Consider the following 13,046-nt stretch of genomic DNA (forward strand, 5'->3'; position numbering starts at 1 on the left):
GGCTATTGTAAACAGTGTTGCAGTGAACACTGGGGTGCACATATCCTTTCAGACCACAGTTCTCTGGATATATGCCCAAGAGTGGGATTGCAGGATCATATGATAACTCTTTTTTTAGCTTTTTAAGGAACCTCCATACTGTTCTCCACAGTGGCTGTACCAATTTACATTCCCACCAACAGTGTAGGTGGGCTCCCTTCTCTCCACATCTTCTCCAGCATTTATTAATTTTTGATGATATCCATTCTGACCATGAGGTGATATCTCACTGTAGTTTTGATTTGCATCATTTTCATGTGCCTGTTGGCCATCTGTATGTCTTCTTTGGAGAAATGTCTGTTTAGGTCTTCTGCCCATTATTTGTTGGGTTTTTTTCTTATGATATTAAATCACATGAGTTGTTTGTAAATTTTGGAGACTAATCCCTTGTCAGTTGCATCATTTGCAAATATTTTCTCTCATTCTGTGCATTATCTTTTCATACTGTTTATGGTTGACTTTGCTGTGCAAAAGCCTTTGAGTTTAAGCAGGTCCTATTTGTTTATTTTTGTTTTTATTATCATTACTCAGGGAGATGGATTGAAAACGATATCACTACAATTTTTGTCAGAGAGAAGCAACCTAAATGTCCACCAACAGAAGAATGGATGAAGATATGGTACACAAAAACAGTGCACAAAAAGGAATGAATTTGAGTCAATTCTATTAAGGCGGATGAACCTAGAGCCTGTTATACAGAGTGAAGTAAGTCAGAAAGAGAAAAACAAATACTGTATATAATGCATATATATGGAATCTAGAAAAAGGTACTGATGAACCTATTTGCAGGGCAGGAATAGAGACACAGAAATAGAGAACAGACTTGTGGACACAGCAGGGGAAGGAGAGGCTGGGACAAATTGAGACAGTAGCATTGAAACATATACATTACCATAGGTAAAATAGATGGTTAATAGGAAGTTGCTATATAACACAAGGAGCTCAACCTCATACTCCGGGACAACCTAAAGGGGTGGGATGGGGTGGGGTTGCAGGGAGGTTTAAGAGGAGGGTACATATGTATACTTATGGCTGTTTCATGCTGTTGTATGGCAGAAACAAACACAGCATTGTAAAGCAATTATCCTCCAATTTAAAATTTTTTTAAAATGTCACTTTCCCTGCAGAAATCCTCTAGAGCACAGCAGAACCAGGACAGAAAGCCCTCTCTTCCTGCAATGTCTCTTCAAGTATCCTCCACTGACAAAACTTAACAACTGAAATCAATTGATAAGTGGCCTGTGACCTTCTCGATAGTCTCTGAAAAACTCACTCCCACCTTAGTGCCTTTGCATTGTTGTGCCCTCCATCTGGAATCCTTCTCAATCCCCAATCTTTTGTGTGTGACTTGCTCCCTTACATCCAACAGGTTTCTGCTCAAATTGCTCTTTATCAGGAGGGCCTTTTCTAACCAACTTCATCAAATAGCACCATACTCACAGCACTCTGCAACTCAGACCTCATCCTTTTCTCCAAAGCGATTATTTACGTGGGTATTTATTATTTATTATCCTTCTCCATGTTCAAGGATGTTAGCTCATCAAGTACAAAGAATTCTATTAATATTTTGTTCCTTTCAGATTTTCCCCTTTGAGGATTTTTTTTTTTTAGGGGCTTAACATAGACACAGAAATGCATTTGTATGTGAAACTTCCTGAATTTTCACAAACTGAACCCCCTAGGTAACCAGCACTCAGATCAAAGAAACAGAACACTACCAAGCACCCTAAAATCTCCCTTTGAGCCCCTTTAAGGGTGAACATTATCCCAGATTGCAGAATCAAGGATTAGTGTTTGTCCTTCATATGAGTGGAATTACACAATATGCATTTTGTGATTGGTCTTTGGTTTCTGTCACTTGACATTTTTATAGAAGATCCATCTATATTTCATTGTTTACTGTGTATCTTTCATACTCCTTGATGTGCAACATTCCAATGTGTGAATATACTACAAGTTTATTTATGTACTGTCGATGAATCTTTGGGTACTTCCCAGTTTTGGCTGTTATGAATAGAGTCACTATGTGCTTTCCTGTACATGTCTTCTTGTGAGCATATGTCAGAATTTCTGTTGGGTGTTTATCTAGGAGCAGATATACACATATTCAGATTTACCAACCAGCCTCCCCAGCCAATACCACAGGGATATTCTCTTTCATTCATGTCAAATACATTCCCTGACATGACACATATGAAGCACCCAGCATTGGGCTGGGTTCAATATGAGGATTCTGGAAACAGGCATTTTCTTTCTTAGATTCCATGCAAAGCACTGTACCTGGTTCACTGGAATGAAACAAAGACTCAAGTAAGTATGGTTCAAAGAAGCCATATGATATGTAAGAAGATTTGTCAATATTGTCACTATAGATCTCACTCTATAATGAGATCTACAGTGACAGCAGATCAGTAGAAAAAAAATTCTAAGGTTATATTCAAAATGAAAAAACAAGGGAAAAAAACTTCTTACGAAGCTAGAATTGGAAGACTCAAGAATAACAATAATAATGGCAAATATTTATTGACCATTTCCCCTATGGCAAGCTTATTGTGTATATTACCTCATCTAATCTTCAGTGATATAAGGCATGCTACTGTCCATGGAGTCAATGTTGGATATGACTTAATGACTAAACAACAAGAGATAAGGTTCTGTCATATCAAGGCCCACTTCTTTTTTGTTGTTTGACTGCTGACAGCTTCAAAGCTCATAAGAAAACTATGGGCACCCTCCCTTGGCACCTGCAGGATGTCCAAGCCATACATGCCCTGGCCCTGTTATGGGACCTCACCACAGCATCCCCTACCCCAACAACCACAGTGAAATGGGACAGTTGCCCCACCCTGCTCTCTCAAAACATTTTCAGACCTGTTTGGGACCCTGCCCTGCCTCCCCAGAAAGCCTCATTATGTCTATAATAAACTGTTTCAAACACTTGTAGTGCACAGATAGATCAGTCTCAGATATCCAAATCAAAGCTGGTGAAGGGCACAACGTTGCCCCCCATGAGACAACAAGAAGACACACTCCCACTTAATAGATGAGGAAAGTGAACTTAGAAAAGTTACTCATCATTAATCCATTCAACAGCATGTGTTCAGTGCACAAAGTAGGAAACAACACGGACCAATTTCCAGCCCGTGGTAGAGTGAAGGAAGTAGTTTACCGAAAAAATATATGAAAATATAACTAGTGTCCCTTTAGCTAAATACATACTAATTAAAACAAGGAGCTATTTTTAACTTAAACTGAGTCAGATGTAACACTGTAACTACACACTATCAGCACCTGCATACACCGTCTGTGAGTGGTGTGGGGTAATACCACTGGAGGGCTACCTGGTAGGTCTATCAACTTTTTAAATGTAGCGCCACTCTCCCTTGGTAACCCTACTTTCAGGAGTTTATACATACAGACACAGCTAAAAAGGGGCAGGGCTTGACACTTCCTTCTTTCCTTAAGTGTGTTTTATTTCTGTATAGGTCTTTGTAGAAAATTAGAAAATACAGAGTATCAGGGAGAAATAATAAACAACCCACAATCCCAGCATCCATGAAGAAGACTGAGTTCACATAACTGCTGCTTCCTTCCTCCTGACAGAGCAATGCTGCCTCCTGGTGGATTTACTTTTTTACGTACATTCATTATTTTACAATTTTGAATTTTTAAAAAGGACTTAATTTTTTAAACTAGGTAATGAACTCACACTGTTAAATATTTTAAGTTCTAAATAGTATACAGTGGAAACTCTCCTATCCATTTCTGTTTCCCACTAGGTTTCTTTTCCCACAGGCAACTGAACTGGTATATATAGATACACATAAAAATATAGATAGGGGCTCCTCTGGTGGCTCAGATGGTAAAGAATTTGCCTGCAAAAGAGGAGACCTAGATTCGATCCCTGGGTCGAGAAGATCCCCTGGAGAAGGGAATGGCAACCCGCTCCAGTATTCTTGCCTGGAGAATTCCATGGACAGAGGAGCCTGGCAGGCTACAGTCCATGGGGCCACAAAGAGTTAGAAATAACTGAGGAACTAACACTTTCATACAGATACACCTAAAGATGTAGTATATATATTATACATATATAGCATATGCATGTATATATAAAGGAATACTATTCAGACATAGAAAAGAAGGAATCTTTGCAACAAAACGAATGGATTTGGAGGTCACTATGCTATGTGCAGGAGAAGGCAATGGCAAGCCACTCCAGTACTCTTGCCTGGAAAATCCCGTGGATGGAGAAGCCTTGTAGGCTGCAGTCCGTGGGGTCGCTAAGAGTCGGACACAACTGAGCGACTTCACTTTCACTTTTCCCTTTTACACATTGGAGAAGGAAATAGCAACCCACTCCAGTGTTCTTGCCTGGAGAATCCCAGGGATGGGGTAGCCTGGTGGGCTTCCGTCTATGGGGTCACACAGAGTCGGACACGACTGAAGTGACTTAGCAGCAGCAGCAGCATGCTATGTGCGTGGAATCTAAAAATCCAATAAACGAGTGAACATAACAAAAAGAAATACTCTCTCACAGAGAGCAAATTCATGGTTACCAACACAGAGAGGAAAGAGGGGAGGGCAATGAAGGGGTAACAAACTAAGAGGTGCATAAGACTGTCGGTTTTCATTCCAATCCCAAAGAAGGGCAATACCAAAGAATGTTCAAACTACTGTACAATTGCACATATTTCACGTGCTAGCAAAGGAATGTTCAAAATTCTTCAGGCTAGTCTTCAACAGTATGTGAACGGAGAACTTCCAGATGTACAAGCTGGATTTACAAAAGGCAGAGGAACCAGAGACCAAATTGCCAACATTCATTGGATCACAGAAAAAGACAATTCCAGAGAAACATCTGCTTCTGCTTCATTGACTATACTAAAGCCTTTGACTGTGTGAATTACAACAAACTTTGGAACATTCTTAAAGAGATGGGAATACCAGACCACCTTACCTGTATCCTGAGAAACCTGTATGGAGGACAAGAAGCAAGTTAGAACCAGATATGGGACAACGGACTGGTTCAAAATTGGGAAAGGAATGCATCAAGGCTGTATTGTCACCCTGCATATTTAACTTCTATGCAGAGTATATCATGTGAAATGACAGGCTGGACGAATCACAAACTGGAACCAAGATTCCTGGGAGAAATATCAACAACCTCAGATATGCAGATGGCACCACCCTAATGGCAGAAAGTGAAGAGGAACTAAAAAGCCTCCTGATGAGTGTGAAAGAGTAGAGTGAAAAAGCTGGCTTTGAAATTCACCATTCAAAAAACAAAGATTATGGCATCCAGTCCCATCACTTCATAGCAAATAGATGGGGAAAAAATGGAAACAGTGGCAGATTTTCTTGGGCTCCAAAATCACTTCGGATGGTGACTGCAGTCATAAAATTGAAATATGCTTGCTATTTGGAAGAAAAGCTATGACAAACCTAGACAGTGTATCAAAAAGCAGACATCATTTTGCCAACAAAGGTAGAGTCAAAGCTATGGTTTCTCCAGTAGTCATGTATGGATGTGAGAATTGGACCATAAAGAAGGCTGAGTGCCAAAGAATTGATGCTTTCAAACTGTGGTGCTAGAGAAGACTCTTAAGAGTCCCTTGGACAGCAAGGAGATCAAACCAGTCAGTCCTAAAGGAAGTCAACCCTGAATATTCATTGGAAGGACTAATGCTGAAGCTGATACTCCAATATTTTGGCCACCTGATGTGAAAAGCCAACTCATTGGAAAAGACCCTGACGCTGGGAAGGATTGAGGGCAGTGGGGGAAGCGGGTGAGAGAGGATGAGATGGTTGGATGACATCACCAACTCAATGGACATGAGTTTGAGCAAACTCCAGGAGATAGTGAAGGAAGGGAAGCCTGGCGTGCTACAGTTCATGGTGTCACAAAGAATTGGACATGACTTAGTGACTGAACAATAACTACAACAACAAATATCTCAATTTAAAAAAAAAAGAACATGCGAACTAAAAACAAAAAGGAGCCATATATGTATGCCCTGCTGGGTCTAGTTTTGAGGTAAGAGATAAAACAGGCCCATGCACTAGACAGATGGTGCTTGTTAAGTGGAGTAAAATTGGAGCTTTGTTATCACCCAGACAATCCAAGGAAAAAGCTAGTGGCAGAAGCTGAGCTCTGCTAAAGTGGAGATAAGATGACCACTCTTGAGGTCAAGGGAAACTTCCCTGTCTGCACATGCAGAGTAAGGCTCCTTGGGGGTGAGAAAGGGAAGAAGGGCTATCCTGGTGGCTCAGTGGTAAAGAATACACCTGCCAATGCAGGAGACACAAGTCAATCCCAGATCCAGGATGATCCCACATGCCACAGAGCAACTGAGCCTGTGCACTGAAACTACTGAGCCTGTGCTCCAGAGTCTAGGAACCAGACCTCTGAGCCCAGGCACCCGAGAGCCTGTGCTCTGCAACAAGAGAAACCACCACAATGAGAAGCCTGTGCACTGCAACTAGAGAGTAGCCCCTGCTCACTGCAACTAGAGAAAAGTCTGGCAGCAATGAAGACCCAGGACAGCCAAAAAAAAAAACAACACCAGGACAAGTAGAGGGAGGATCAAGGAGGGAGTCAGTTCAGTTCAGTCAGTTCAGTCACTCAGTCTTGTCCGACTCTCTGCGACCCCATGAATCATAGCACGCCACCTCCTTGTCCATCACCAACTCCTGGAGTTCACTCAAACTCATGTCCACAGAGTCGGTGATGCCATCCAGCCATCTCATTCTCGGTTGTCCCCTTCTCCTCCTGCCCCCAACCTTTCCCAGCATCAGAGTCTTTTCCAGTGAGTCAACTCATCGCATGAGGTGGCCAAAGTATTGCAGTTTCAGCTTTAGCATCAGTCCTTCCAATGAACACCCAGGATCTCAAGGAGGGAGAGACAGTGGAAAAAAAAAAAAAGCTTAAAAAAGTGGAGCGGGGGGAGGGAGCAACACCTCCCATAAGTGTATACATGTACCCACAAGCCTCTGTGGTGGAATCCATCTTAGAAAAATGTTGCAAAGGTATCTGGGGGAGGGTCCAAGGACTAGTTAGGAGTACAGAAAGAAACAAGATGATTGGCCAAATGTAAACAAAGACACTGAAGGACTGTCCTATATGAGTGACTTCAATCACCTCTTTGTGTGGATCACAACAAAATGTGGAAAATTCTTAGAGATGGGAATACCAGACCACCTTACCTGTCTCCTGAGAAACCTGTATGCAGGTCAAGAAGCAACAGTTAGAACCAGACGTGGAACAATAGACTAGTTCCAAATAGGGAAAGGAGTACGTCAAGGCTGCATTGTCACCCTGCTTATTTAACGTCTATGCAGAATACATCATGAGAAATGCCAGGCTAGATGAATCACAAGCTGGAATCAAGAGTGCTGGGAGAAATATCAATAGCCTCAGATATGCAGATGACACCCCCTTATGGCAGAAAGTGAAAAGGAACTAAACAGCCTCTTGATGAAGATGAGAGTGAAAAAGCCAGCTTAAAACTCAACATTCAACAAATGAAGATCATGGCATCTGATCCCATCACTTCATGGCAAATAGATGGGGAAACAATGGAAACAGTGACAGACTTTATTTTCTTGGGCTCCAAAATCACTGCAGATGGTGACTGCAGCCATGAAATATAAGATGCTCCTTGGAAGAAAAGCTATGACAAACCTAGACAGTCTATTAAGGAGCAGAGACGTTACTTTGCCAACAAAGGTCTGTATAGTCAAAGCTATGGTTTTTCCAGTAGTCATGTATGGATGACTTGAACCATAAAGAGAGTTGAACCATCAAGGCTGAGTGCCAAAGAATTGATGCTTTTGAACTGTGATGCTGGAGAAGATTCTTGAGAGTCCCTTGGATAGCAAGATCAAACCAGTCAATCCTAAAGGAAATCAACCCTGAATATTCATTGGAAGGACTGATGCTGAAGCTGAAGCTCCAATACTTTGGCCACCTGATGTGAAGAGCTGACTCATTAGAAAAGACCCTGATGCTGGGAAAGATTGAAGGCAGAAGGGGACAACAAAGGACAAGATGGTTAAATGGCATCACTGACTCAATGGACATGAGTTTGAGCAAGTTCCAGGAGATGAAGCTGGCACACTGCAGTCCATGGGGTTAGAGTCGGACACGACTGATCGACTGAACAACAAATCACCTCTGTGTCCTGCCTCAGTAGAGGGTGCCCATACTCTTTCTCTCCAGCTGTGGATCTCTGGCTTGCTTCAGTGTTGTTGGTTTTTTTTTTTTTTTTTCAGTATCTTTTAACGCCATACAGTATATATAAATTAAAAAAATTTTACAATGCTGTGTTGGTTTCTGCTATACAGCGCAAATCAGCCATAATTATACACACAACCCTTCCCTTCTCTCCCCCATCCCATCCCTCCAGGTCATCACAGAGCACCAGAATGGGCTCCCTGCACTACACAGCAACTTCTCACTAGCTATCCATCTTACACCTTATAGTACATATATAAATGCTGATGCTACTTTCTCTATTTGTCCCCCTTTCCCTCCCCCACCGCATCCACAAGTCCATTCTCTACATCTGCATCTCCATTCCTTCCCTGCAAATAGCTTCATCAATATCATTCTTTATGATTATTCTGTTTATCTTGCTAACTTCTTAAACTGGCTGTATACATGTATATTCATTGCTTTTCCTTTTTATGTAAAGTCTACTACATTTAAGGCCTCAGTGAATAATGTTTTCTATATCCCGTAGGTTTTAAGACTTTGTATTTTTGTTATCTTTCTTTAATGATATTGTTTTTAAATGCCATGTACTCAGTGATATAAACACATTGTAAATTTCAGTTTTCTAATAAAATCATTTTTCTAGATTCCATACGTGTTAATGTTATTTTTCTCACTTACTTCACTCTGTATAACATGCTCTAGATTCGTCCACCTGTCTTAAATAAAGTTTCTCTGTTGTGCTCTCCCACAAATCTCATGCTGTCTCAAATAAACTTTGCATCTGTTTTCAGTTTCTGCCTCCTTGAAACATTCTTTCAAAAGGGTAAGAGGGAAACTTTGCTTCTAACCTCTAGCTCCTGGTGGTCTAGTAGCTAGGATTCCTGTGTGCCTGTGTGCTAAGTCACTTCAGTCATGTCCAATTCTTTGCAACCCTATGGACTATAGCCCACCGGGCTCCTCTGTCCATGGGATTCTCCAGGCAAGAATACTGGAGTGGGTTGCCATGCCCTCCTCCAGGGGATTGAACCCGCATCTCTTTATGTCTCCTGCATTGGCAGACGGATTCTTTACCACTAGAGACACCTGGGAAGCCCCTTCACCCAGGCTACCCATGTTCAATTCCTGGGCAGGGAAGTAAGATCCCTCTTCAGGGGTGCTCACTGCTGTCTCTCTGAGATCAATTTCTTTTACTTAGCAGAATATTCTCAAGGTTCATCCAAGTAGTAGCAGTATCAATATTTCATTCCTTTTATGGCTGAATAATATTCCATTGAATGTACAGTCACAATTTACCTATCAATTAATCCACTGATGGACAGTTGGGCTGTTCCCACCTTTTGCCTGTTATGAATTCTACTATAAACATTCACATACAAGTTTCTGTGTAGACATATATTTTCATTTCTCTTGGATACATACTTAAGAGTAGAAGTGAAGTCGCTCAGTCGTGTCCAACTCTTTGCAATCCCATGGACCGTAGTCTACCGAGCTTCTCTGTCCATGGGATTTCCAGGCAAGAGTACTGGAGTGGGTTGCCATTTCCTTCTCCATCATATGGTAATTCTGTTTTTCTTTTTGAGGAACCGCGAAATCATTTTACATAGTTGCTGCAACATTTTACATTCCTACCAGTAATACAGTATTTCTCCAGATCCTTGCCAAATTTTTTTCCCCCATTAAAGTCATCCTAGTAGGTTGAAGTGATATCTCATTGTGGGTTTCATTTGAATTTCTTTAATGACCAATGATGAAGTTTTTCACGTTGTCCGTTTGTATATCTTCTTTGAAGAAATGTGTATTCTTTGTTGTTTTTTAATTGGGCTGTTTATCTATAATTGAGTTTTGAAAGTTCTTTATATACAATTAGTAGTCTGGATTTTAAACACAAATCAGTATATGCTTTGCAAAAATTTTCTTCCATTCTGTAAGTTACATTTTCACATTCTTGATAATGTCCTTTGATGCAATTTCTGAATTTGATGAAATCCATTTTTTTTCCCTTGAGCTATTAGTGTCAAACATAAGAACACAACCCAAGGTCATCAAGACTTGTTTTCTTCTAGCAATTTAGTTTTAGTTCTTACAGACTGTTGATCCATTTTGAGTTAGTGAATGATATATGAAGTGAGGCAGGTGACCAACTTCATTCTTTTCTATGTGGTTTTCCAATTGTCTTAGCAGCACTTGTCAAACAGACTATCCTTTTCCCAGTGAAAGGTGTTGACACGTTCATGGTCAAATATGCAACGGCTTATTTCTGGGTTCTCAATTCTATTCCATTGGTCTGTATCTATCCTTATGCCAGTACCATAGTTTTGATTACTCAATCTTTGTAGTTAAGTCTTAAAATTAAGGAGTTATCAAGATTGTTCTTGCTATTCAGTGTCCCTTGCAGCTTCATAGAGTTTGAGGATGAGCTTCTTCATTTCTGCAAAAAGATCTCTTGGAATTTTGTTACAGATTGCATCTATATTTCTTTGGGAAATACAGCCATTTTAATACTGTCTTACAATTCATGAATATAGCAGGTATTTCCATTTTTTCTTTCAGGATGTTCTTAATTTTCAGCACACAAATCTTCCACAACCTTGGTTAAACTGATTCCTAACTATATTATTCTCCTGGATGTTGTTGTAAATGAACTTTACCTTTTTTCAGATTATAGATAGTATATAGAATTACAATTTATGTGCAATCTCATAACTTGCAATTTTGCTGAATTATCACATCTAGGAGCTTTCTTATGGATTCTTTGTTATTTTCCACATATAGAATTGTATCTATACAATCTTCCTTTCCAATTTGGCTTTTTCTTAAATAATTACTCTGGCTAGACCTTTCAGTATAATTTTAAATAGCTGTGGTTGAAGTGGGGACACTTATTTCTGATCTTAAGGGTAAGGTTTTCTACCTTTCATTATGTTAGCTGTGGGGTTTTTGTTTTTTTAATGAGAAAAAAAAAAACCTGTATGTTTATAAATTTCCCTATTCCTAATGTCATGTGTTAGAATTTTATCCAATGTCTTCTACATCTACTGAGATGATCATACAGCTTTTTTCTTGTCCTATTAACTTGGTACGTCTGATTGTTTTTATACTGAACCACTTTTATTTCCCTGGACAAACACCTTCGTACTACAACAGTAGTCTCTCCTTTTCCACTAAGTTCTCTTTTATATTTAGGATAGTCCTCCATCCCATGCAGTAATTTTAAAGTCACTTTATTTCTGTAGCCTTTTTAAGCTTGATGTACTAATAGAGTACTGTTTTGTGACCTATCAACAGATTTTGGGAGAAATTGATATCCCACAACTCAAAAATCAGATTATATACATGCATATGACCCCAGGAGAAAGTTATACCAAAATTGTTCCTCTTCCAATAGGATTCATTTCCATTTTTATTACTTGCTTCATACTTTATTTTGGCTGTGATGGGTCTTCTTGGCAGTGCACAGGCTTCTCTTGTGGCATGTAGGCTCTAGAGCATGCAGGCTCATGGGCTTCATTGCTCCAAGGCCTATGGGATTTTAGTTCTCCAACCAGGAATTGTCCCCTACATTGGAAGGCAGATTCTTAGCCACTGGATCAGGGAAGTCTCAGTATTTGCTTCATAGTTTATTGTAGAAAAATGATAAAGCACTGCTCAACCACCATGGACACTGACATTGTGAACAATGTAAGGAAGGCTTGCACCAACTCAAAAGCTGAATACAACCAGTGGTTCAATCGCTGGTTTGCCAGTAAGTTCCTCAAGGGGGATGGCTCCAGGGACCCATGCACTGGCCTCTTCAAGTGCTACCAGAAGAGTGTTTTAGAAAGCAATGAAGGAGGAGATTCCTATTGAAGGACTGGAGTTCTTGGGCCATGGCAAAGAAAAACCTGAAAGTGCTTCTTGATCTTGACAGTAACTTTGAAAATGGGACTCCTCAAATTAGGAAACTGAGGACTTCCAATCATATCAAAGACATGAAGACAGCCATCAATTTGACAAATTTAGGAAGGAGAAGTTTCCTTTCCTTCTTGCTTTTTTCTTACTTGTAAAAGATGATGAACCATCACTCCACTTCTAGCTAGCTCTGGCAACTCAGTAGGAACTTCATGTGCTAAATAATGGAATTATTTGGGATTATGGTTGCAATACTTGGTCTGGGATGAGTTTTAGAAATATCTTGTATGTAAATGCTGTTAAGTTTATCAGGATGACCAAGGATTCCTGACCTTTTGAGTTATGCTTCAAAGGACATTATGTCACATACACTGAACTAGGGTTATTGTCCGTAGAAGCAACTGGTTAGGATCTCTCTTTTCTCTCAGGAAGTGAATGCGCTCGAAAGGATTCCCAGCGTAACAGTTTCAAGCAATGCTTGAGAGCAGTTTTGTTTTTAAATAGTAAATTAATTTTTAACATTGCTGGTGGACTACATTAGCCAAGAGGAAGACAGCTTTTAACAGTGCCCTTGTTAACAAGAGGTGTCAGATCTCACATTAAGATGTGAAAACTTCCAGAATGGTGTGGTGAACACCATTTCAGAGCTCATGGTGTAGTTTAGGAATTAAGACCTTTAGAGAGGCTATGGAGGAAGAACCTAAATTGTAAAGACTTGTTGCCAACTTTCAACTTTAAGATGGAATTGTAAATTTAGTTTCTAAAGAAAATAAAGTGCTGCTTAAGAAGTTATCTTGATTAGTGCCTTCCAAAGAGGACATACCAATTCACAATCCTCACCAATACAGTATTAATGTTAATTTTAACAAAATTATTTTTGCCAGTATAAGATGAAAATGTCTGC

General features: G+C 40.1%; 1 pseudogene; it reads left to right on the forward strand.

Moving 5' to 3' along the window:
- Window positions 1-11,856: 11,856 nt before the first annotated feature.
- On the forward strand, window positions 11,857-12,152 carry LOC148775406 (TP53-regulated inhibitor of apoptosis 1 pseudogene; annotated as a pseudogene).
- The last annotated feature ends 894 nt before the right edge of the window (window positions 12,153-13,046 follow it).

This window comes from Moschus berezovskii, chromosome 15 (assembly GCF_049115385.1).
Source record: "Moschus berezovskii isolate FMDL1 chromosome 15, NW_MosBer_1.0, whole genome shotgun sequence".
Taxonomy (NCBI): domain Eukaryota; kingdom Metazoa; phylum Chordata; class Mammalia; order Artiodactyla; family Moschidae; genus Moschus; species Moschus berezovskii.